The 24950-nt window shown below is 39.2% G+C and overlaps 1 long non-coding RNA gene across 3 annotated transcripts in view; it reads right to left on the reverse strand.

The window, feature by feature from the left end:
- The window catches only part of LOC135327599 (uncharacterized), a 73277-nt gene that overhangs the window by 22078 nt on the left and 26249 nt on the right, over positions 1-24950 (reverse strand). The window contains exon 1 of one of the 3 annotated variants that reach the window (XR_010387945.1): positions 13841-14056. The exons of 1 other annotated variant lie outside the window; for it this stretch is intronic. This is a non-coding gene — a long non-coding RNA (uncharacterized LOC135327599). Of the gene's footprint in view, positions 1-8761; positions 8827-13840; positions 14057-24950 lie in introns of those variants that run through there. One more of the 3 variants, XR_010387944.1, reaches the window with a different exon arrangement.

Raw genomic sequence — 24950 nt, forward strand, 5'->3', positions numbered from 1 at the left:
AGGAAATGCTTGGTGTTTGACTCCTGCTGATTTCAGTATATATTCAGCACTTCACAGGATATAGTTAATATGTCAGAAAATTGGACTCAAAATACAAAAAATGGAACCACTTAAAATGAAATTACATGGACTATGAAACACCTTGTTTGAAGAGATACAAAGAGAAAAGCATTAAAGAGGAAATGGGGGTTCTTTTCTTTCTCAGTTTTACCATCTCTAATTCACCACTGAGAACCCCAGAGAGCATTTTAAACTCACCATATGCAGATTTCTGTGCTAAAAGTCTGCTAGAATATATGTTTGTATGCAATGACTGGGGGCTTTTTCTATATTGTCCTGTTCTTCCCTGTGCAGAAAGCCCTGGGCATCGTTTTGAAATGCATTCTGCTACCAGCAGTAAATAACATGTTCTCCGTGCTCTTCTTAGGACAAGTTGAAGCTGGGGAGTAAAGAGTGAGCAAAAATGATACACAAAGCTCAGTGAAGCTATAACAGCGAAGAAAAAAATAGCTTGACTAATGGCTTTAGCCAAGAGTAATGCAAAAAGAGAGTTTTGTGAGCTCCCTGTTGAAAAGTCTGTCAGGAGGAGATGAAGCTGAGTAGGGCAAGTACAGGTCAGTAACAGTTCAGCTTGCTCTGCTTTTAAGTTTTATAGAAGGCACCCTTCATTTGTCAGAAAGTCAATGGGACAAAAATATCCTGTGTAAGTAATATAGGGTCAGTCACAGCCTTCCTCCAGTACACAGATAACCTCATAAGTTTTTTTTTTTAAAAAAAAAGCTATATGATTGCGAAATACTAGGGTGCAATTAAAATGCAGAGGGCATTGAAGGAAAACTTCCTGCTCAGTGACCTGTGAAATCAGTCATTTTTGTCTTGTACTTGTATAAACACCAATACAGTCAAAAGTTTCTGAGTCCTACTGAAAACTTCATGAGCTAGCGAGGTAATTTCTTCAGGGCGGCTCAGCCAAAAGTTACCAAGAATTTCCCCACTCTCCTCACTTTCTTTCTGCGCTGGATCGAGCAACTCCAGTTTGTTTGAAAAGTCTTTTGTCTGAGTTTGTAAAGCAAACTAGAGAAATTACCTGATGCTTAATTATCGCTACACTTTGAAAAAATGTCAGAACAAAGAGGGTAGGTCTTAAAATTATTTTTTGCAGCTCAGCTCAGTTTTGCGACAGAACAGTTCTGAAAATCTCTTTGAGGGAGGCCTTCAGATGGGAGCTGCCGAAGAAGTGAGATCCAAAAGGAAAGTGTGAAGAAAAATAATAGCACATAGAACTTTAGCCAAAACGGATTCAGTGATTTTTGTATAAGCACCATATACAGTCAGCATCACTTAATGATTCAGAGGATTCAGGGTTTTTTTATGCCAATGCCATACACAAACACAGAGCTAAATATTTTTCTAAATTGAAATGCTTCTCTACCCCAGGGTAAGGTAGATGTAAAAGAGGGCTTTTGCAGCTGATTACTGAGTGCCGTTGGCAGCTCTGGAGGGAATGGCCAGAGGATCTGGGGGCTGTAAATGTGATGGCTACAAAAGACAGCAGCTGTGAGCTGGGGGACTGTGGTAAGACTCTTTCAACTTCGGAAAGTAGGGAGGAGACTGTTACGCTGAACCGTTTTTCTACAGCAAGTGCCTTCTACTTGAGTGATTTTAGACTTTTAACACATTTCATTTGCTACTGTTGTCCTTTCTTTCTCCACATGGTCTTTCTGACCCTCTCCATCAAAGATGTATGAAGTGTGCAGATGTTCCTCAAAGGGGGCATTCTGGATCTCTGTGTTCTCACACATGGGAAGTAAGAGAATATGTTCAGGTTCTCAGGGCTATGAATGGGGTAAGTTGCTATGCTTGCTACAGCACAGATAAGAGAAATAGTCCTCTGAAAGTGCAAAACATTATAGCAATTAGAAATATATTAGTGTGAGGTATAGAACTGACACACTAAGCAACATTTTGTGTAAAAGGTGTGCCATGCCCAAAAAGAATTGCCAGCTTGATGGCTTATTTGGTAATAACAAAGCAGCTACAGCTCTGTCAGAGTCAAGGGAATTACAAGGATCCAAATTTGACTCATTTCATTCTTTGTCTCATAGTCTGTCTCAAGGCGTTCAGCGGCATTCTCGGAGTCACTGTCGGACCTGCCAGCCGAAGGACTCGTCTGGAACCTGTTATTCATTCTGGATTCATTTTAAAACAGTCTTTAAATTATATTTGCAAAGTGCTCAGTGTAATAGGGCTCTGATCCTGTGGGGGGGCTGTAGAACTACTGTAATAAAAATTAAGAAGGGCGTCTGTCTCATTTACAATTAAAGTTTTGCAGTACTTCTTATTGGGATATTTAAAATCTCACTCATATAAGCCCCAGCACAACAAAACATTTAGGCAAATGCTTAATCTTTAAGCACATGAGCAGTCCAGTTAATTTTAATGAGATTACTCTCAGAATGAAAGTTAAGCTTTAAGGGCTTTCGTGGCTCTTAAACAGCCATTATTTCAGAGCACTGCATATGTCGGTAGGCCTACATCATGCAAACAAAATTCAAATATGGGCGCTGCACAGTTAGACGTACAAACCATAAAGTCCTCTGAGTATTTACAGAGCACTTACTTTATAAACACCATGTTCTTACAGGCACTTGAGGTTGTGAAGTGTCAACAAATATTTGTATTGCTGTGGAAAGAGCTCCTTCACAAGAACGTTTTGGGGGGGAAGCTTTGGAGTGCAAAGTAAATTAAAAACCCACTGTGTGTGTTGTATTGCTTCTGTGCTCTAGACTCTCTTTGTTTTGGCTGAAATCCAGACTGAAATCCCAGCGTACTCCATTAAGGTGGGAAAAAGCTGTCTGTGGGACTTGGTCTTTTATCTCCTATACTAGACTTGAATGGAAAACTGGAAAGTTTTTCCTTTTTTAATTGAAATATTGTTTTTGAAACAAAAATCATATTAATAAAAAGCTCTGTTTGCTGTTTGGAGAAATGAAGACTTTTAAAAAATGAATCCTTGTACCTCAGGTGGAAATCCTATTAGCTGTAACAATTCAACAGTGAAAATGGTATTTTCACACACAGCTTGTTATTGATCTGTAATTTTCTGTTAAGGTACCAGACAAAGGAGAGCTGCTGTCAATGTGCAAAACATAAAGAACAACATAGAAAGGAAAGGAAGAGAGCTAGAGCAACACAGAGTGGCTGTACCTATCAGAGTACTTGCTAAAATAAAAACTGAAAGATAGAAAAAAACAAACCAAAAAGCCCTACTCCGTAAAAAAAGTAAAATCAAAATCAAGAGTTTTACTGAAAGGAGAGGTTGGTGGATTTGGAAACACTGCCATGGCACTGCATATTCTGGACAGCAGGTGTAGAGTGCGAACACAACGTGCTGTCTAGACAGACTCTCTGAACCTGCTCTGTGATATCCACGAGGCGGTGAACGAGGGCAATGTCACATCATGATTCACTGGGGAGTTGCATTTTTCCCCACAGAGCACAGCCCATGAAGACAAGTAAAACTACGGAAATATAATTCGCATGGGTCCCTGAAGCAACACTGGCAAATAAGTAAGTTTTGGTTTTCAGAAATTCCATTTTTCAACCCGGAGAAACAAAAATTTCCACAGAAGGCAGATGCTTTTCTAATGAAAAATCACATTTCATCCATAATCCAGCTTTTCATTAAAGCAGTTTATATGAAAAATCTGACTGGCTGATGAATTTCAGGCTCATTTTCTCATGAGGGCAGATCCACACATGGTGTAAATCATCACAGTGCTATTGAGTTCACCACTGAGATTACACCAACCCTGGCCCTACTCCCAATTATAACTGAGTACATACAAACATTAGTTTTAATTGTTTCTGGTACAACAGAGATCCCTGCTGCTGAAGTGTAGTTATTTAGCAACAGTTGATTTCACAGTAGTTTAAAAGTCGCAGTCTTGGCTTTTCTCTATGCCAACAGAAACAAAGTAATAGTAACTATCTTTCTTACAGGAGTTAACGAAAGAATGAAAGAACAAAAAAATCCAAGCTCAAGTGGAGTGTTTCTTAATTTTAATAACAAACTTCTAAAATCACAAAGTGGTTCTTCTTCAGGTGCTTTCAAGAGAGAAGAAAAAGAAAGGGCAAATGAAAGGGAAAGAATAAAACAACCTCAGATTGCAGCCTGAGGCTGTAATCCTGCTTTCAAGATAGACTTTAAAAAGAAACCTCAGAAAAGTCCTCAAATACCAGGTGAAAGAGTATAAAAGTCATTTATGCTGTTTTTGATGAGGTGCCCTGATGTGGATCTTGGAATCGGTTTTATCAGCTTTGTTTGATTTGAGATGAAGGAGCCAATTCACACACCCTCCCCGCTGCAGACCTAACAGTGGCAATGCAAGGCAGTGCGTGGTCAGTCAACAGTCAATCCGCTATTGACAGTAGAGAAGCCTTATTAAGAGCCCTGGCTTGTGCAGTTTTGCTGCTCTTATAGACTGCCCATAAACATATGTATCTTTGGAAAACTATCGTGTGTTTTCAACTTCCTGAAGAATTCTTGTAAAATATCACTGAACTACATTACCCTTTGTCCTGTGCTTTTATTCCACTAATGGACAAATTGGGAGGAGACTGAGAACAAATGTGCTATTAATTACCCAGATGGCTTTTTAATAGAACCTTGGATTATTGTGCAGCCACTAAACATTGTCCAGAAATTTCTTAATAACGCTGGTGAACGAAGCATTCCTTCGGAGAGAATAAAGATACCATTGACCAGGAGGCTAAGTTATGTCAGGTTAGTTTAAGAGATAGCAGACAAAGAGTGTGTATTGTATGGAAGGAATGACAGGCCATATCCTCGCTGTCCAGCTCCTCCAGCAATGACAGATTTTCTAATTCACTGCAGATTCTCATAAAAGTGGGTGGTCAGTTTTAGGGAACCAAACAGTGGACCTATTGATACTGGGTGGGAGACATGTAATTCTGAATTAACCTAGGTTGATTTAATAGAGCAGAGAGTCTTAGTATCAGTATAAAATTAGGATTAATACATTAAATGTTAGGTCAGAATGTTAAATCCCGTTGTTGAAAGACCTACATGCAGTAAGTCAAGGCTCAATATGAGTATCTTAGTCAATCGGGGCTACCGTTCCACACTTCCATTGCAGAAATGACGCATGTAGAAATGAAAAACCAAGGACACTTTTTCAGTGTTTCTCTGCAAATAGTAATTTTAAACATTCTCACTTTTTGATGTATTTATGGTCATGCTAATCTTCATTTCAGCTGACATCAAAATGGATAGGACAATAGGCTCAGGCTTGTCTCAGCTTTCTTGGAATGATCTTGTATCAGAAAGAGCTGCTCCTTGTGTTTTCTGTGTATATCACAGTTCACTTCTGTCATTCTCTTTCACAGATGATTTTTGATATGCTGAAAGCTATATGGAAAATTATCCTATCTTAATCCAGTAAGATTTGAACTCAGGAGGAGGAGGATTGATTTAGTTTAGTGTTTTTTCCTAGCAGTAACAGGATAAAGAAAAAGAACTAAACAGTTGTGAAAATTATCATGCTTTCAGTAAGGAACAGGTAATAGCGAACCAGATTTGATACTGTCAAACAAAATACAATAAGCAAATTATCTAAAGTTGAAAATAAAAGAGAAGATAACATGATAACATAAAAAGAAAAGCACCAAGTAAGATCAGATTGAGATGTATGAGTTTTCTCAAAGATGTGAAATTGGCATCTTCATCTACCGTATCATTTAGTAATGTTTGCTTTTTCGTTTCAAAAATTAGGATGAGTGAGAACTCAGTCCATTCATATTTTGTAGGTCCATGATATAACCTAGTGAGTTAGAAATGTAGGGATTTCTTACAGCACACTCCCGTTCTTTTTTGGCTGCTGACACTCCATGAGCCATGCAAATATACTCCACAGTATATTTCACAGACCACCAAGGTAACATCAGAGGCCCAATAATTATGCATCCAGCACGTTGCAATCAATAGACTGTTACATAATAATGTCTGCTCTAAGCTAGGCAAGGTCTCAAATACCGCAATTATCTCCCACCTGAATGTGTGACTGCACAGATTGCTTCTGCCTTGGCTATGCCTTTCTCTCTCTCTCCTCACCACTCTTATTTCTGTAGTCTCCTACATGTCTACCTGACTGTGCTGACACTTGTAGCTGATGACTACATGATCTCCTCCTCAGGAGAGATGAGGATTATTCACATAAATTAACTGTGGTTTTATGCCTTTTTCTTTCTTTTTAACATACAGTGAGCCCATCCAATGTTGTATTCACAGGTCAGGAGAAAATCTCCTACAAAAATACTTCTTGAACAAGTATCCTGCTGTTACCAGAGCAGAGTAGCTGTCACTTCTTTGGTGTTTAAGAAGTAAGCTGGTGTACCCCATTATACATACTATATTTTCAAAGATACCTACCCTTCGGTCTCAGATTTTACCAGTGCAATTGCAGGGCAACTGGCTGAAACAAAAACCTCATCCACTGAAACAAAAGATAATTTTACAAAAAGTGTTTCTTGTTCCTCTAGAGTGCATTAAGTGCAGGTTATGCTTTTTACTTTAGGAACTCTAGTTGAATAAAAATGAATAATTCACTTATAGTTGTAATGCTTTTACCCATCTTGGCTTGTTATGCTATTATTACAGAAGTGATGGTAACATGCCTTTACACTCTCCTGAGGAACAGCTTTTTCACATCTGGTTGACTCAATACAAAACCTGCTTTGATGTCAAAAGAGACTGTACTCTACTGGTCCTACATGAGGAGTATATTCTTATACTTTTACAAAAAAGGGTTTTGCAGGCTATATTATACCCATCTGCAGGCATAAAACAAAGCAGAGGTTTTATGGTATAGCTCACTGAATAATCTCAGACTTTGTATTAATGAAACATAGCTCCCCAAGGAATGTGCTTATCTGCGGTCCCAGCTGAGCTCTCAGAATCAGTAAATCCTGATTTACTGATGTTACTGGGAGAAGGACTGAACCCCAGTAATCTTATATAGATGGGCCATCTATGCTAAAATGACCACAGTATTGAGGATCTAGACAGGACTGTGAAGGAAACAATGCTCTCTCATGTGCATTATGGCTAAACACAGTCAAATCCCATGTTTTTAGGCCAGTGATGGAACTGCCCTTTAAGCTTTTGGAGGTAGCTTAAGTCACACTGGAAGGCGACCCTACAGTGGGATTTTTACTGGCATCCCTGCACCGCACCACTTCCAACAAAGGGAGACCCTGAAGGCTGGGCTTGCTAAATGCTTCACCCAGCAGTCGCAGAGGTGATCCCATGGCCATCAGTGCTGCCCTTCCAGAGAGGCTGAGCCAAGGTAAGAATGGGGTAAAGAGCCTCCATTCTGCTGGCTTTTATAGATTTAACTCTCCCTGCACAATATATTGTCATCAGTATCTCTGTTTAATTGAAACATGCCACTACAATAAGTAGAAATAAGTTGCAAACAATTCATGCTGCAGTGTTGGTTCTCTTTTTACAGGAATGGGAGGCTCTTTATGGTTTCCAGGCTCTCCGAAAGACTGTGACAGAAAGTTCATCAAATGATGAATGTTCTCTTTTAAGTACGCAATATAGGGAGTTTCTTAAAGATTCTTGCTTTAGCTCTCTCTTTGTGAGCCCAAAGCAAACCTTATGAAAAAATCTGCTCACAGGAAAAAGAAAAGACACGAAAAGACACGAAAAGACACGAAAAGACACGAAAAGACACGAAAAGACACGAAAAGACACGAAAAGACACGAAAAGACACGAAAAGACACGAAAAGACACGAAAAGACGAATTGATAAGCATGAAATAGTTACTGAAAATACATATTTTGTACTTAGTCCTTAAGTGTTAGTTTTGAACAGAGAGCTACGTTTCAGAAACCAGTACGAGTGCATATCTGTGAACATAAGTACAATGAAGCATCAAGGAAAATACCTGTAGAATGTCAGTTTTTCTTACAAGGACAACATTGCTACTAATGTACAAAACAAAATATGATACATGAGGTCAAGACAGAAGTTGCCTTAGCTCTAAATAAGCTGGCAGTGTAACAAGCTAAGCTTGCTTTTTGCCAAGAAATACCTGGCCAATACACTCTAATATCCTTCCTTGTTTTCTTTTGGACATATTTTTGTAATTGCTTGTCCTCAGGTACCAAGATGCTTACAGGAAGTCATTAATCTTTCATGAGACTATTCTACCATTTCTTAATTCAGAACAATAAAAGCTTGGAAAGGCATGCATTCTCATGTCACCGTCTACTTCAAGGGAAAGGAAGTTTTAATGGAAGATAAATCTGATCAAATGATAGCAAGAGATAATGAAATAACTGTGTTAAAGAGAGTAGTGTAACAGAGGAAAAGAAAGGAAAAAGCCCTTGAACTTCATTCTTTTTTCTCTGGTACAAGAGCAGATGGGATCTGCAAACATCATGAAATATTACAGCTGAAAGAGGTGTGATTGGTCCAAGATTTTTCATCTTCCTCCTCTCCCCCTTACCCCATTACATATAGCCCCCCTTTTCTTCCAGATATAGAATATAAAAACACTTCTTGTTTGCTATATGAAGCAGGTGTGGTTGAACTAAATGTAGAGAAGATGTCCAGCTGGAGGGACCCATCAGCCAGCTGCCCAGTACAGGCCGCTTAGATAAATACCACCTGTTTCTAAAGTGCAGGGGGAGGGAGGGGAAGAAGAGAAGAGGAAGAAAAACAAAACAAACCTAATGGTCACAGAGCTGAAACCTTCTGATCCTTTGGCTATTGTGTGGATGCTTTTGTAGCTGGTTAGTCCCCAAACTTGACATGAGTCTCAAAAAACTGAGCACATGCAGTCTGCTTAATTTGATTCTGGACAATGATGAGAGGCTTTCAGAGAACTGGGGGAAATAATTCAACCTATGCTCATAGCACACATGTGCAGAATAACAAACATCAACCAGGAGGAGGGAGGGGGGAAGCCACAAAAGGCACAAACAGCTTTACAGGTGCTTTCTAAATCAAAGACTATGTTGAAGGAAGGCTTAGCTAAAGAAGATTATAATCATGAGAGCTTTGAGATGATTTATTTTCCTCTTGTGCTTAAATGAAGTAGATTCTGCCTCACTGTGCATCACTAATATAACACAAAGTTGTTGTCCCTATAAATAACAGCTTGCTTTTCTAAATCAGTCTGTACAAAATGTCCTGTACTTTTATTTAGAGCATCTTACAGATGTGGTAATCTCTTGAACATTATTTGATCTGAAAGCAATTATTAAGCAGTGATTACAACACATCTGTACTGCTTATGGCCGTATATGAGTGATTCATTTGACTAAGATAGACTGTTTCCTAACACTGAGACATTTCTCTTTCTGCTCAAATAGCCCTGAGGCAAACAACATTTTTTTTCCTTAGAAGCAGTGAAGCACTGTGAACGTTCACAATCAAGAGATTGTACTCACAAAGCCAGTTTCAACAGGACTAGAGAGAAATAATCACCCTTTTGAAATGTCTTTGTCCCCTTTGTTACTGATATTGTAGATGAAATTAGCCCTAACTTACAGAGGCGGTATGGTCCCATGCTTAGCATTAACCTGAGATGAAATTGTGAACTCCCTTGCATGCTTGCTGTTGTACTCTGCCTGTTTGACCTTCAGCAATTCATTTGCTCTTTTTCTGCCTCAGTTCCCCATGTGTGAAATAGATATACAGATACAGCAAGGGAAACTTCATTCCTATGTTCTGCATCTCATTTTTGAGAATAACATACGCATGTAAGTGTATATTATATTCACTATATGTCTAAAGAACAATTTATATAAACTATATGTTTTTATAAAGTAAATTTTACAATGGCCATTTTTTGGAAATGTGTTTTCTTAAATTAAGTCTTACCTTCTGTGGAGAGCTAAAAATGTCTCTGGCTTTGCCCATTTAAGATGTAAACATTCTGCATCTGAGCCAGGATCCTTCTGGGCACATTTCTGAGAGGTGTTAGCTACCACTTTCTGGGCTCGGTTAGCAAAGTAGGTTAAACGAGTAGTTTAAACAAATAGGTTGCAGGTTTAAAGCAGGCAAATGGTATATATGTGTACTTACACAATGCAGAGTTAAACTTGGGAACCCCCTCCTACAGCATCTAATGAAAGTTAAAAGCTTGCATGGTGTTTAAGTGAGGTCTTAGATTTCTTGAACCTCAGGGTCTCTTACACAGGTCTCTGTGTAAGACTGAATATTGGTAGCGCTTTCTTAGTTCTCATTTGAATTTTTGCTCATTTTTCTGTAACCTTGTTAGATTGTGCTTTAGCTGCACAGCAGTCTGCTAGCAGGGTATAGCTGAAGGAATATATTATCTTCTGTTTTACTTGCAAAAAGTTAACTTGATAGGGGAGATCTTGATTCTGCTCATTATTATTAATAATGATAGTGAATGGCGTGTAATTCTTGAGTGCGAAGGACTAATAAATGGCTTATGCATTGCAAATACTTTGGTCTGTAAAACTTCCCACATCACCTTTTAACAAAAATTTCTTCTTTCTCAAATCTACATTACTTCCCATCTTTGTCATTTTGGGGAAGGATATTAGTATTTTTCTCTGATATCCTTTACAAAAATGTGTCTTACACAACACTTCCACCTTTCCACTGTATTTCTCTGTGAGAAGGGTCCTCCATGTTCCATTATCATTTTTTTCTTAAATAGTTTTTATGCTGAACAGCTACTTAGGCTGCCATGCAAGCTTTTACTGCCCTCTAACCCTCTTAAACCTGTTTGAAGTCATTGACTTAGCTAGTAATTTTGCCTGTATAAAAGCTACTGGCCCAGATTCTAGTCTAAAGCTGAAGTACAAATGTACTTCAACTTGGATAGTGGGTTTTTCTTTCTGTTTTACCTGTGGCATGGCATAAAGAGAATTCTTTATACACTAATAGTCGGTTCATCTGTCTAAATTGTAAAAAAATATTTCCTAGAACTATGGCCCAATAGTCTGGGGCCTTCTTACATGTCACTTTATCTGTGTAATCTGACCACGTACTTCAGTTAATGTCTGTCCCATTTCTGTGACCCACTTACTTTACTTTATGTTTGTAAAATAATGACTTTAGGTAAGGATCAGCAGCAGTAGCATATAAATGACTTTTTTAAAAAAGAAAAGCCTATAGAAGTTTCCTATTGGCCTAGTCTTTTCCTAAGGGCCAAGGGATAGATGTTATGATATGGTATATAGTAAAGGAGTTTGGATTTGAGAGATCGTTGAATGGCATCCTTTACAATGTCCTTTCAACTATCGGCTTTGTTTTAATACACATGAAAATAAACTGATGAGAAAAAATACACAAATAAAATTATTTGATTTGATCATAAAATGCAGTGAAGCAAAAAATTCTACTATACTACTCTACCGTTTTCTAAATGCTGTAATTCTGATGTTTTTACAGAGAAAAGTATTTTTCAGAGTTTTCCATGTGGCATTCGTGGTTTCTCTAAACCATGTATGCCTGGAACCAACAGCCCAAAACTGTGAACACATGGCTGCCTTTCTTGAAAATCTCTGCTACAGTCCAACTGGCCTAACTAGCCTTCACACAGGCCTCGCTCTGGCCAGCACCTTATAGGTTAAACAGAATAAAAACAACAATATAGTGGGAAACACAGATTACTTAAAAGATATCCAACTGCAAATGACTTCAATGGAAAATAATAGAGTTAAGTTGGTCTATATCATGATTTTTTATATATGCCCACAGACTGATGAGCACCTTGTAAAATGACCGATGCCTCTTGCTGGCTCAAATATAGTAGCTGCTTTTAGAAGATAGCTTGTGCAGGCTTCTGCTCTCAGAGCACGTGTATGGCCACCACAGCAAACCTTTCCAGGCCAAGCCAGAGAGCACTTGCAACACAAACAAAATGGGAATTTATGCTCCCTCAGGCTCCCTCCTCCAAATTCTTGGTGATGCCTCATTTGAAAAAGAAGAATATTATTTTAATGAAGTAAACTCAGGGAAATGTTAGACTATCAACATGATCTATGCTTATTCTCTGATCTTAATTATTGCTCTAAACACAAAGATATTTAGCACTCCGCTGTTTACAGAGGGTTACCTTAACGACTCTGAGGTCTCAGGAATAATTTCTGAGCAAATGCTGTGACAAGTATGTCTGAATAGGGAGTTGTACAGTGTACATAAGCAAAGTGCTATATACTTCTGTTTATTTAAACTTTCATCAGATGGAACAGAAAAGGTGTCTTGAGTTCATTGACTTGAAAAAGATCAATAAACAGTAAAACACAAAATTTAGTTGGTACTCTAAAACTTATAATAAATGTTGACAGAAGTAATTATAGACCTTTTTAAGGCTTTTCATCAGTGCTTCTCCTCTTATGTAATAGATTAATAGTTTTCTCTTCAGTTTATAGGTGGGAAAACAGAAGTCTATAGTGATAAAATACCAGCTGGGCAGCAGCAGGTAAATAGCATCCAGCTCCTCTGAGTCCCAGGGCAGTGCGTGGCCCATCAGGCCAAAATGATGTGAACACAAGCCACAGCAGTGCAGAATAGTGTCTGCTAACTGTAATATATGTAGCATGTGTGATGAAAAAAACTAATAGTATAACACGAGTTGAAGCTTAGTCTTCAAAGAGCTGATCTGTTTTCAAAGCTGAAATTATGTTCCCTATGTGTTCAAAGAATGCCTGTGCTGATATTTATGCCCCAGAAATCCACAAGAGCATAATTTAAAAATAGTTTGTTTTTCATTTGAATGTTCTGTCATTTATTCCAGGGGGATCTGCAGACAATTTTCCATCTAACAGGATCAAGATCTGATTGCAAAGTCTCACTCAGAAAGTGCTAGATCAAACTTTGGATTTTAACCATGAGCTGTCAAAAATATTTTTTTATTGAGTTCTTTCAGCTTCTTTGCAAAATTAGCACAATGAAAAAAGCCCAGAAGGCTGAAATATGATGCCTATATATCTATTCTTGATGATTTGCATATTGCTTATAATTTTTTACATGTTTATAACTTTAGTGTTTAGTAGTAGCATGATAATCTGTAATGTGTAAAACGCCCTCATGATCTAGTAAATATTGACTTCATTTCTGGGAGGAAAACACCTGCATAGTCCTATCATTTCTTATTGAGAATTTGCATTAATCTATGTAGAAAATGATCACAAAATACTGCCAAGTAAAGAAATGGAATGGAAATGTGTGCTTATCACAATAATTTAAACTGCACATACCGATAAAGCAAAGCCTAAATTTTTAAAATTTCCAAATTTTACTTCATTCAGGTAGATCACACCTGCTAAAATGAAGAAATAACTAGCTATACACATGCACAACTCTATGGTGGCAACATCATGCAGTAGAAAAATCTTGAATTATCAGAAATTCCATTTGTTATTTGCTTTGGTGGTATGCAAGAGGTATATTACTAACTGGCACATCTCAGCTCCTGGGTTTGGTACATGACATACGCAATGGGCTGGACAGTTTGTTCTGAATGTTCGCTATTTAGCCTGTTTTCATAGAAAATCACTTCTGAACTGAAACTGAATTTCTCTGAAGATATTTTCCTGTCTTCTGAATGATTTCAACAATAATTTCAACAACTGAACCCAGTCTTCTCTCCAATCCTACACTACTTATGTATTTTTGTTAGGAATTTCTGGACAAATACTACTATAATTCCTGAAAAATTCTATGAACACCTCCAGCTGCCTGATCCTAGCAGTTCATCTTCAGTCAAATATGAAAGCTGCACCTAAATTACCATTAGAGCCAGACAGCAGCATGGACAGACATACCAGCGACAGCTTTGACGTAACAAGTTCGGGTAGCCCTGGAAGCCGAGTCCTTGGCAGCTGTAGTGGTGTGCACTTTCTGGGGCTCTGGGCTCCCCTCGAGGAGATCTGCGCTGCCCTATCTTTACTTCTGTGGGTACCGGTGCTGGTCAGATCAGAAATAGCTGGTCAGAAGCTTCCCTGTGTTACACACCTGATCACAATGTATTTGGAGCTCCTTTACAGATCCTAAGGTAAGAAGAATAGCAATTTTTAATGCATTGGAGACTAAGGCTAAGATTTTAGAGTCACATTGGTGTCTGACTGTGTACTACACTGATGTCTGACTATATGTAATCCAACTGCTTTCAGTCAGTACCTGAATTCTGCGGAGGAGAAGCAATATGTTGTTATTTCAAGGTATCACCTTAGCAATTGAAATCTTCCACCAAAAACAGGCAGCAGACTATTTCATTCTCTTTTGTGGTCCTTGTAGTGAAGGGAGTGCATGATCTTTAGCAGAGATGTTGCTGGAGTACATCATGGTGTGGAAAGGTGCAATGTGCCTAGCACAAGCCCGAGTAATCCATTCCAGACTTATGTGTAATGCAGGAGAAACAGGTGCAAACAATTGGGCTCGCTGTCAGTAAGCTACAGTGATCGCTTTTGATATCTTAATCGTTAGTTGATCCATGTGCAACATTGGCAACATCACTATCATAGCTGACTGCCTTCTGCACATCTGTAAACCTTTTCTGGGCGCTTCTTGATGTGTGTGCGAGTCCACGAAGTCCTGACATCATGAGAAACTAAATTGGGCATGATTGCTGCCATTTCCGTTTTCCTGCTACAAAACCAGAGAGCTGACAAATGTCAATAACTGCTAATAGCTCACTACTGTTCATCATATGCCACAAAGGGCAGGTGTGAAGAGAGATCAGTGTGTTCCTGCAAGCACCACTCAGCAACCAATTCGTTTGTGAGGCTGCTATCTAATTGCTTTTGCAGATAAAGAATCTGCAGTTGCTTCACTCCATGAAACCCTGGTAACAGCTCAGTGTTAAACGTGTTCCCACGGAGTATACTTAACTCCGAAAAACTGTGCTACAGCTTTCCTTGAGGATTATAACAACAGTTTGAAAATAATTTTTAGGCCATATAATAGCTTTATGTGTAAGGTTGTTAGTAAATACATTAACCACCTCCTCTCTCTTTTCCCACAGAATACATTAACACAATTATCTACAGCTAATTATGACCCCCCCATAAAATATGACACTGAAACTGATGGCACAGGTTGATATCTTCCTATGGTAGATATTTCTATTTCTAGTTCAGACAGGTTACACCAGCTTGAGTATATAAGATTGCTAAGATGCTCTATAACAGATTTGAGTATCATGTTTATTTTAAATTTCAGTTTATTTTTGCAACAATAAAATGGATTTTTCATAGCCAGTTTGAGTTCACAGTAGGATTTCTGGTGAAAATTGTGTCTTTTCTGAGGGAAGCTTGCCCATGCAAAAACACTGCCTTTGCTGTATATATTTCATTAATTTCTTGAAGAATTATTTGGTTTGGATCCCTGTCTATTTTATGTTACGATAGTGAATATTTTGACTGGCTATTAGATCCATTTCAATCACCACTGATTTAACTAGTCCTTAAACTGATATTGAAGCATTTATTGAGAATAATATAACCATAGGGCTGACATGCAAGTGGCTGATCTTTTATTTGATGGTTTTATAAATATATGTCCCCAATATATTCAGCTGAAGATTTCCTCCATTCACTGCATATTTCTTCCAACATGTTTATCAGCATCCCCAAGAATCCAGACAAGGGAAGGTAATCAAGGCATTGTTTTTCCACCACTCTTTGATCCGCTGTATTTTGGCCCACAGATTTTGCTTCACTATTCCTAGGCATGTATCTTCTGAACAGCCTCACAGTGAAGGATTCCATGAAGATCTTATATTTTCTGCTAGAGAATCCTTCCAGAAGATTAGGTTTCAGAAAATACCTATAGAATTTCTGTATTCTGGCTAGTAGGAAGCAATGAAACCCTCATGTAACAAAATTTATGGGCACTACAGTCTGTGGGTCAGATCAGAATCAAAAGATAAGTATTCCCTTCCCTAATTACTCATTAACTAAAGAAGCATATGGGGAGGTAAAAGCAGAAGCCTCTGCCCTGCTTTGCCCATGTCATCAAAACTAATCAGAAAATATGGAGAAATAGTCAGTCCTGGTTCCTTAACTAAAACTAGTAAAATCAAAATAGGATTTATTTCAGCTTGCCACAGCTTTGCTCATTTGACTAGCCATTGCATCCTCATTTCAAAGCTGGCAAGCGTGTTGATTCTACTGATGATTACCCAAATACTGACTTTTAGTTGTTTCAGGATCATTGAGCACTGGTGATAAGAAATCTGTTAACACCACGTATTAAAGAAGATTAAAACCAACATTAACTCTAATTATGTTGAAGCTGAAAAAGATCTGATATGTGTGGGTGCATTGCCGTCTCCAGTAGAGTAATACCATAGCAAAGAATGACAGAAATGCCTACAGACCTACATAACCTGTTGCCTTCTCTGTACTGTTTTACCAGTTTGGAGGAGGAGCAGCCAGACTTTATGGAAGGGTATTCAGCACAGCATTGCTGTTCTTCTCATAGAATTAGAAATTAGAGCTGGATAGGACTATAAGACATTACTTAGTCTAGCCCCTTCTTCCCACTCAAAGGAGGATCATCTGTAACTAAACGAGCCCTGAGACATGTTTTCTAGCTTGTCCTAAAGCCTTCCCTTAATGAAGATGTCTCCCATTTCTTTCCCTTTCAGAGTCTGTTTAAAAAGAGATTTACTTCATGTCAGGACTCAAAGATTTAAATAGAGGATTAACCATAAGCCCCTCCATTAAACAGTGTTGTTTCCCAACTTATAAAATCAAATGGGAGGCCTTTGAATTTTAGAATTGATAACCTGTATGATTTAGGATCTGGAGGGAGAAGGCTATATAGGTTTCTGTATATTTTATAAAATATATGGGGTTTTTTTTATATATATATGTATATATATATAAATTGATATATTAATTTAGTATTTATTTACACATATGGCTAATCAATCAAACCTATCTTGAGGTAATCATAAGTATGCTCCAATATCTCTCTAATGTCACTATCCCTATAAACACCTATGGTTAATATTCCTACTTCCTCCATCTTACCTTGGAAAACTCCTTAGGGCTGAGGACATATGTAATATTTATGATTGGTAAGTGACTAAGACTTCTTCGCATGCTCAGAAATAGAAAATTATACTTCTATGATAAGAAATGACAGGGCCTTTTGCATCCAGATTATTCACCAACCGAATTTAGAAGTGTTGTAGGTGAGCGCAGCTCACGGCAACCCCAGTGACCAGATGAGCTCACTAATAGATTTAATGCTACTGCTGTCATGCAAAAATATGCTCTTCCATTTCTTTTTTTCTGACTTTCTTTCAGGAAGTTTTCAAAGCTCCTCTGTCTCCACTAGGAATCTGAATGGGGACTAACCTATGTGAGAAATGCTGATCTCTTTCTGCCTCATAAATTCTAGTGTTGAAATTCATTTAGTCATGTTACTTCTCCAATTCTGGCAAGGTGTGTTTCATTCCATTTGGATATCTCCATGGTACTGGCAAGTCCTTTAATCATCTGGCTAGTTTCGAACCCTACAGTTTGTAAGAAAAGCACTAACTCCTGGTTTTGTTTGACATGTTTTCAAAGCCACAAAGTTTTACCTGCTCTCTCTCTCTTTTTGCAAGATACGTAAGTTTTTACATACTGTTATTTTTCTCTGTTGGAAAAATTTAAGTTCTAGTGGTAACCCTTTGGAGCACCTGGTTCAGATTCCATGAAGAGGAAAAGAAAGGAAAGCCTGATTTATAGAGAATGCCAGTGACTTTCTTTTGGCTGTGAAACTTAGGTCTGCCAATCTGATGCCTTTTAAAGTGCAACCATGTGTGAAAAATAATGAATCTTTATTCTCTCCTTTTGCTTTTAAAGTAGAAAGGTAATGTATTCATTTAAAAAGCTCTTCGCTTTTGATAGATTTATATTTCATTTCAAAATCTACTGCTTTATATAATATAGGCCATTTAGAATAGATGCTAATAAGTAATCTGGAATTCTACTAGTATACTCTTCATGGTCCTTTATAATATCATAATTAAATACTAAAGCATTCAAAAAACATATCTGAGCGATGTTATTCTCCTTTGACAGAAAAGCCTTAGCAAAACCAGACAAATTCATGTGATTATGTACAAACTTATGATCATGCAGCAAGACAAGCCCTGCTATACTCAGGGACATAAGGCAGCGTGGGTATTCCACCATCCCGTCAAATTGGTCCTTTACACAGTGTGTTATAGTTTCCACCTTACCACATCTGTAATTTGGATTATCCACAAGCCCCCTGTCTGTGTCTGCCAGCAGCCCAACTGCTCTGACAAGTGTGGAAATGATTCAGAGGAGCCACAAGGCAACACAGTAGACCAATATGCAGCTTGCTGCTGAACAGGAGATTTCTCTGCAATCAGCAGTAAGCGAGTGCAGGCAGAGCCAGCGCTCTCTACCAGGCCTGCGAGCACCAGGGCAGGTCCTGCAGCGGTCAATAATGGTTAAAAAGATTTGCGTACTGCAGAAGGGCAGGTGCAATGTTACATTTGGTTCCCGTTTTGGCTCAAATTGTGCAGCAGAGTGAATGAAGAGAGGAATGAGTAAGAGTAGAGTTGTATCTTTATTCTATATATATATATAGAATATACAGTAAATATATAGTGTGTATATATATATAGTATATGTAATAAAGAGAAGAGGCAGAGTAAAGGAATGAGTAGGAGAGTGCCAGTTCAATGTGCATGACCACTGGGAGCTGCATGTTGATCAGTCTGGGGAGCAGCTGGGAGTGTTTTGGGCTTGTGGGTCTGCAGGCAGATCCAGAAATCTCACAAGTAGGTTTTGGCTTTGGCAGCCAGTTTTATCAGATAGTCCCAACAACTCAAACCTCCAAAGAGTAATGTCCTTCAGCACATTTGGCAGTGTACACCAGTTACAGCAGCAATGAGATATAGTCTCCATATTAGAATTTGGGATGAAAAGATATGTATGCCTAGTCAGATGCTCTAAGCATAAACTAAGGTGCTCATGTCTGGAGGAGAAACAACAAAGGGTGCATAAGACAGCAATCTGTAAAATCTTCAGTGGTTTGAAGCAACTGAACAGCGAACAGATCTCTATCTCTCAGTGTACTAAAAGTATGGGGCATCAACTAAAATCATCTGGAGTCATGTTCAGAACGAACAGAAGTTTAACCCTATCCCTGGTAAAACCATAGAACATTATGGATGCTGAGAGTTTACATGGGCCTAAGGGGTGATTGTACAAATTCACAGAAGAAAACTCCATTGAGGGCTGTCAGAAAACCAGATACCACATCTAGCTGACGAAGTCTCTGACCTGCAAACAGGCCCTAGAAGAGTTTACTGGACTTGCCACTATTTGCTCTATTCTTTTACATTTCTGTAAGCATCTGCCACTGAACACTACTGAAGACAGGGTACCGGGCTAGAATAAGCCTTCATCTGCTGCAGTACAGCCAGCTAGCTATACATTCTTAATTGCCTATCAGGGAAAAAAGGGGAGCAACTACTGCAGTGGTTAGTTGGCATTTCCGTCTTTCTCCTGTGAGATTTGGCATCTACTCAGAACAAAAGATGTTCTAACTTGACCAAAAGTGGAGAAAGTCACTTCAAATCCAGTCCTCTGCTCAAATCCCTGATTACAGGCTCAGCATTTGGCCCTTTGTTATTTAGGTGAAGATCTTCCTCTCTGCTTTATCAGCTTTCTCAACCAGGATGTTATAACTTTTCAAACACTCTCCTAATGCTTCAACATGAAGTGAGTTTCACTGTTGAACTAGTAGAAATTTGAAATTTATCCTGCATACCAGGTAACCATAGGCAGCTAGGCTTGTGCCAGATATATAAGGAACATTAAATGATCCAAAACCTGCAGAAGGGTTCTCCTTGACAACTATATCCAGGCTAGCCTTGACATCTGTGACTCACGTAGAGGAGAGTCTGGAAAGAATGAATTGTTCTGGAGGAAGCTGGACAAATTATGTTTTAAATCATTTTTGTGGGAAGTGAGCCCTTTAGTCTATTAACAAATAGCTTGCAAACTGACCCTGTATTCTATTTATGTATTAGCTGAACAATTTAATACATTTTAGCTTTTTGTGAGTTGTTCCAAAACAGTCTGTCAATGGTTACATGAGTCATAGGTCATTGTTTCTGAGAGCTGGTTGGATGCCTGCAATTTTTAATAAGGAGACAAAATGTGAAAAATAGCACCCAGAGAATAAAACATTTAAGAAGGTCTGTGCCAAAAGATTAATCAATTATGGTGAAATGCTTTAGTTTGGAGAATTACAGCCTTTTATGCCGTCTAGGCACTTACAACACATGGGTGACATGACCTGCAAAGAAGAGTTAGCTGGATTCAGCACTTTAGCTGAGGCTATTTCATACTCTCAAGCCATATTTATTTCATGTGGCTTGGGTCAAAACATAAAATATTTTTCTTACAAAACCTATTCTACATTTACTCTACGCTGTTAATTGCAGAAAGTAAATATATGGCCTTGATTGCCAGTAGATCTGAGCTGATACTCCTTCCTGCCTCTTGTCAGATGAAGGGAAGCTGCACAAGCAGAGTAACTTTAAGAAACAAAAAAGCCCTGCTGCAGAAATGTAAGTTTCTCACTGCTCGTGCGTAAGTGTCGACAGGGCGTCACTCCTGTCCCAGACAGCATCTGCTGCCATGACTTATGTTTCCCTTCCAATGAGCCCCAGAGGTGCTCACACACCACATAGCAGGTGATTCAAAGCAGATATATCCCTCCTGGGGTCTGCTTTATTAAACCAACTCAAAACAAACAATTCCTTTTTGCCCTACCAGCTCTTCTGGAGTCACAGCTCCTTTGCATTGCAGTATCCAGCGTAAGATTGCCTATTCCTTCCCCATCCTTGCTATTTTTGTTTCTTCCTCCCCTTGACTCAAAGGATATGGCTTTGCAATATTTTGCGGGCCTGTTTCTCAGGCCAGTTCTGCTGTCTGTGCAGGCTAGTCAGCCTCCCAGCCCTGCCACAGGCTGCCCAGGATGATCATGGCCATCTCAAACATCCTGCAGCTTAGGCTGCGGTGACATCCCCTCTTTACCCTCAGGATGCCCACGCTGGCCATGTGCCCCCCTGGAAGTTTGTGGCCACACTCCCCAAGCCATTCTTTCAGAAAGTCTTAATTGGTCCTATTGACCCCTATTACTTAAGTGAAAGCACCTCAAGTGCTTTCAGTCCTTGTGACAGGGCTTTAGCTTGCAGTTGCATGGTTGTCATAAGCCTTTTCCTCTAGTACACTATGAGGGCACTTTTCCAACAGCTCTTTCTATGTACCAGCAGGCTGCAGTCCCTGAGTAATTATTCTGGCTGGGCAGGAGTTATTTCAGCCAGCTTTAGACATGCCAGTTCCTGTCTGAGCTAATTCTCTGGATACATCTATGCATCTATGCCAGTAAATCAAATGTACCCAGGACCATTCTCTGACACTGGGGTCTTCCAGCACAGAACAGCCTGCCTGTGCTATGCAGCTCTCTTACCTTCCCTGACAGCGTGGCCACATCTAAGACACCCCTTTAGAGACGTCTGGAGAATCCCAGATTCTGCCTGATGGTTGTTAGGGGAATACTGGTTAGTTAATTAGTTAGGTATTACAACAACATCAGTTGTTGGCATGGGCCAGAGCATTCCCCAGCACTGCTGAATTTACTAGCATTGATGTAGCCTGACAGTCCTAACTAAACATCTAAAATATGTCACTCTATAAATGTCCATTTCTCTCTGTTGATAATAAAAGGGTCTTGACAATTAGTTTAGATGTAGATGTCTATGGTTGACATAGACATCTATCTAATCTCTGAAGCTAGATTAGATGAAGCCCTTGCCCGTCTCTAAACTCTCGAGTAAAACTATCCTGAAGGCCAAAACAAGCACACAGGATTTAGAGGCTGAGGACTTTGTTCAGTGCCACCAAAGCAATCACCCAAAAATCATTACTTTAAAACTTACAGCTGGTTTTAAAACTTCATTCAAATGCTAAATGTTCAATTATTTGGCTTAAATATTCAGTTCTTTGGCTTCTCAGCCATTAAGTTTCTCTTTTAATGTTTACTTTGCAATTTTTGAGGGCCTAGAAACTTGCTGGCTTTTATTTTTAATTTAAAGTAACTGGATTCTTATGAAACTCTCTCTGGGACTTTAAGAAAAACACCAAACATCACAACAGCAATCAATCTTGAGAACTAGTTACTCTGCCTTTCAGTGGCATTTAATTCTCACATAAATCACAACATTTGAAGTGGTTCTCTGACTCACGATTAGTGATTCCAGAGCAAAAAACACAAATGTAGCTGAAATTTAGGCCAAATCCATCACAGACTGACGGGAATGGTTGTGGGATCACTTGAACCAGAGAGAGGATCCTTGGGGCAGGTGATGGGAGAACGCTTGTAAGTGCAGATAGAACCAAAGTCAGTTATACTGACTGCCAAATTTTTTACTTTATTCTCAACCATGTCTAGGCTAAATAGAAGTGCCTGGCTGATTCTTAGTACCTGCACTACTGAGAGCTGAATCTGAAACACAGGGAAAGGGCAATTGGTCAGCACTTGCTGAAACAAGGCTGTTTTTATACAAGGTTAGGCGGAAACATCCTTATTGTCCTCTCAGATCACTCGTATCACTCTTCTTACACAGATGCTAGGCCCTTGCCTAATTCTTGCTGGTTGTATGTCATACCTTTTGGACAAACCTCCAACTTTGATTTTCAAAAAAAACCACTGAGAAAGACTCTCCTACAACCTCTTCCCATTTCAGTTCACACTGTAAGACTTTACATTGTTTCACTTTAACTGGGATGTGTGTGCGCACATGAGAGAAACTTCTGTGCCGAAGTATGAGAATATACAGACACCAGGATGTAACAGCTGTCCTATTTATCAGACCACAGAGACTGCTGCATAGCTCGGCTTATCGACTCGTGTGTGACTAGGAATATGGGGAGAATTTTTTTCTGTTCATTGCTTTAAGAACATTCTGCAGCTCTATGAAACACATGCACCAAAGTGATTTTAACATTTAAAGAGCCTGATATTTAGTACCATAAAGTCGCCTGGTGCCTGAATGAAGGACCAGGCCACCCAGCCACTCAATGAATGATATCTAATTAGACAGAGGAAGCTGTCCATATAAATTGAACAAAGGAAGAATCTGGATCCCCATTGCCTCTGAAAACATCTGCTAACTGCAGGTGCTAAGAGCACTTAGCAGGCCAAAAAGCCAAAACTTCTTTGAAGGAATCTGTAGCTATTCCTCCAGAGCAGTTTGCCAGATGTTCTGCATTGGCACAGCAAACCAGAGCAAGCGGCTAGAGCTAACCCCAGGGCTAGTTTCAGTATCCTGGTGAACTCTGAGCCATGGCGATTCTCAGCAGTCTGTGAATCCTTGCTCATCTTTGGTTTGTGCTTAGGAATTTGAGGGTGATGGGACAAAGCAGAAGTTGAGTCAGCTACATTTAGGGTATTTGGACAAACACAGTAAACAGCAAATCTGTGTGTTATAAAAATTAAGCCATCCATTCCAACCACTTCTTTTTACATGGATGTATACCTATTCCTCTCTGAACCTATCAGCAAATAGACTTATTTAATGGACCAGCATATGGACTCTCTTTCTAGGTCATATTACAACAGTCAAAGTGCTACTCTGCAAGGCACAGCAGGCATCTTTAAGGAGAACATCAGACAATTAGACACAGGGAACTTATCCTACTTCAGTGCTTCCCAAATCCAATATACCACACCTAATCAATGCTCCTTGGGACTGCAGTGGAGGGGACAGAAAGAGCTGATGTTCCCCATGCAGGAGGAATTCCCCAGAAATCCTCCAAGCTTATGCCGAAACTTGCTTTGTGTCACCAGAATAGAGCTTCATAGCTTTCCAAGGATTCAGGGTCTCATCACCTCACTGTCTACTTCTCTTTTTGTTCTAAGTAGAAGAAACGTGTGGCATAGTTCAGCTGCCTTTGTAGGAATGTTTTCTCCTTATATCCATTTTTCTACTGTACCTTTGTGTTCTCTTTTATTAAGATCTTTGGGCTTTTTTTTTTTTTTTTTTTTTTTTTTTTGGAGTCAGGAGATCATATCCCTGGAGGTAGATTGCATAACTGTGAAATCACAGAGACCAGAGAAACAACCCCATAAGTACTCCCCAGAGCATAACCAACACAGAAACAGAAAAAATGTTCTCCAAAGGCTGGTGTCTCCCAGGCAGCTACAGGCCTCAATGTTATGTCAGCTTCTGTCTTGTACATAAACCATAAGACATATGGCCTCTTCGCATCACTATTTTGCAGCTGCTTTTATTGCTCCATCATTGACACTAGCACTTGAAGGGAAGGCTGGGAGTAAAAACGTTCACCGTTACTGCAAACAATGATGGTTGACCTGCCTTTCTCAGGTTCATAATTTTTTTCATTATTCTATGACTATTCTTGAACTTTTTCAGAGTTATCGAAAAGTACAGTAAAAGTTTATCTGCCTTGACCCAAGAATAGCAAAAGGAGCTTGAGCAATGCCAAGGTGTTGGGTGATCAGTTTTCAGAGAGATTCTGTCTTTTCTATAGTGTGGCTATAAATATGTTTACCAACAGAGAACAATTTGGCTTGCTGTGCCAGAAGGCACAACCTGCCTCTGCGGCACCATTGCTAACCTCGAAACCCTGCTCCTGTTCCACCCCTCGCCGATCACTTTCAAAACTTTCCCAAACATGAGAGGAGGCAGCTCTTTGATACATAGCATCTATTTGCCACAGCGATCTGTCTTGTGAAAAAGTAAACACAAGAAGATGTCAAGATGTCCTGCTTCCTCTGGTTAGCATTATTCACAGTAGATACAGTGTTGTGTTTTTTTCTGAGGGAACGAAAAGACTTTAAAGCAAAAGGTAAAGTTTAATTGAAGAT

Source organism: Dromaius novaehollandiae, chromosome 2, assembly GCF_036370855.1.
Source record: "Dromaius novaehollandiae isolate bDroNov1 chromosome 2, bDroNov1.hap1, whole genome shotgun sequence".
Lineage (NCBI taxonomy): Eukaryota > Metazoa > Chordata > Aves > Casuariiformes > Dromaiidae > Dromaius > Dromaius novaehollandiae.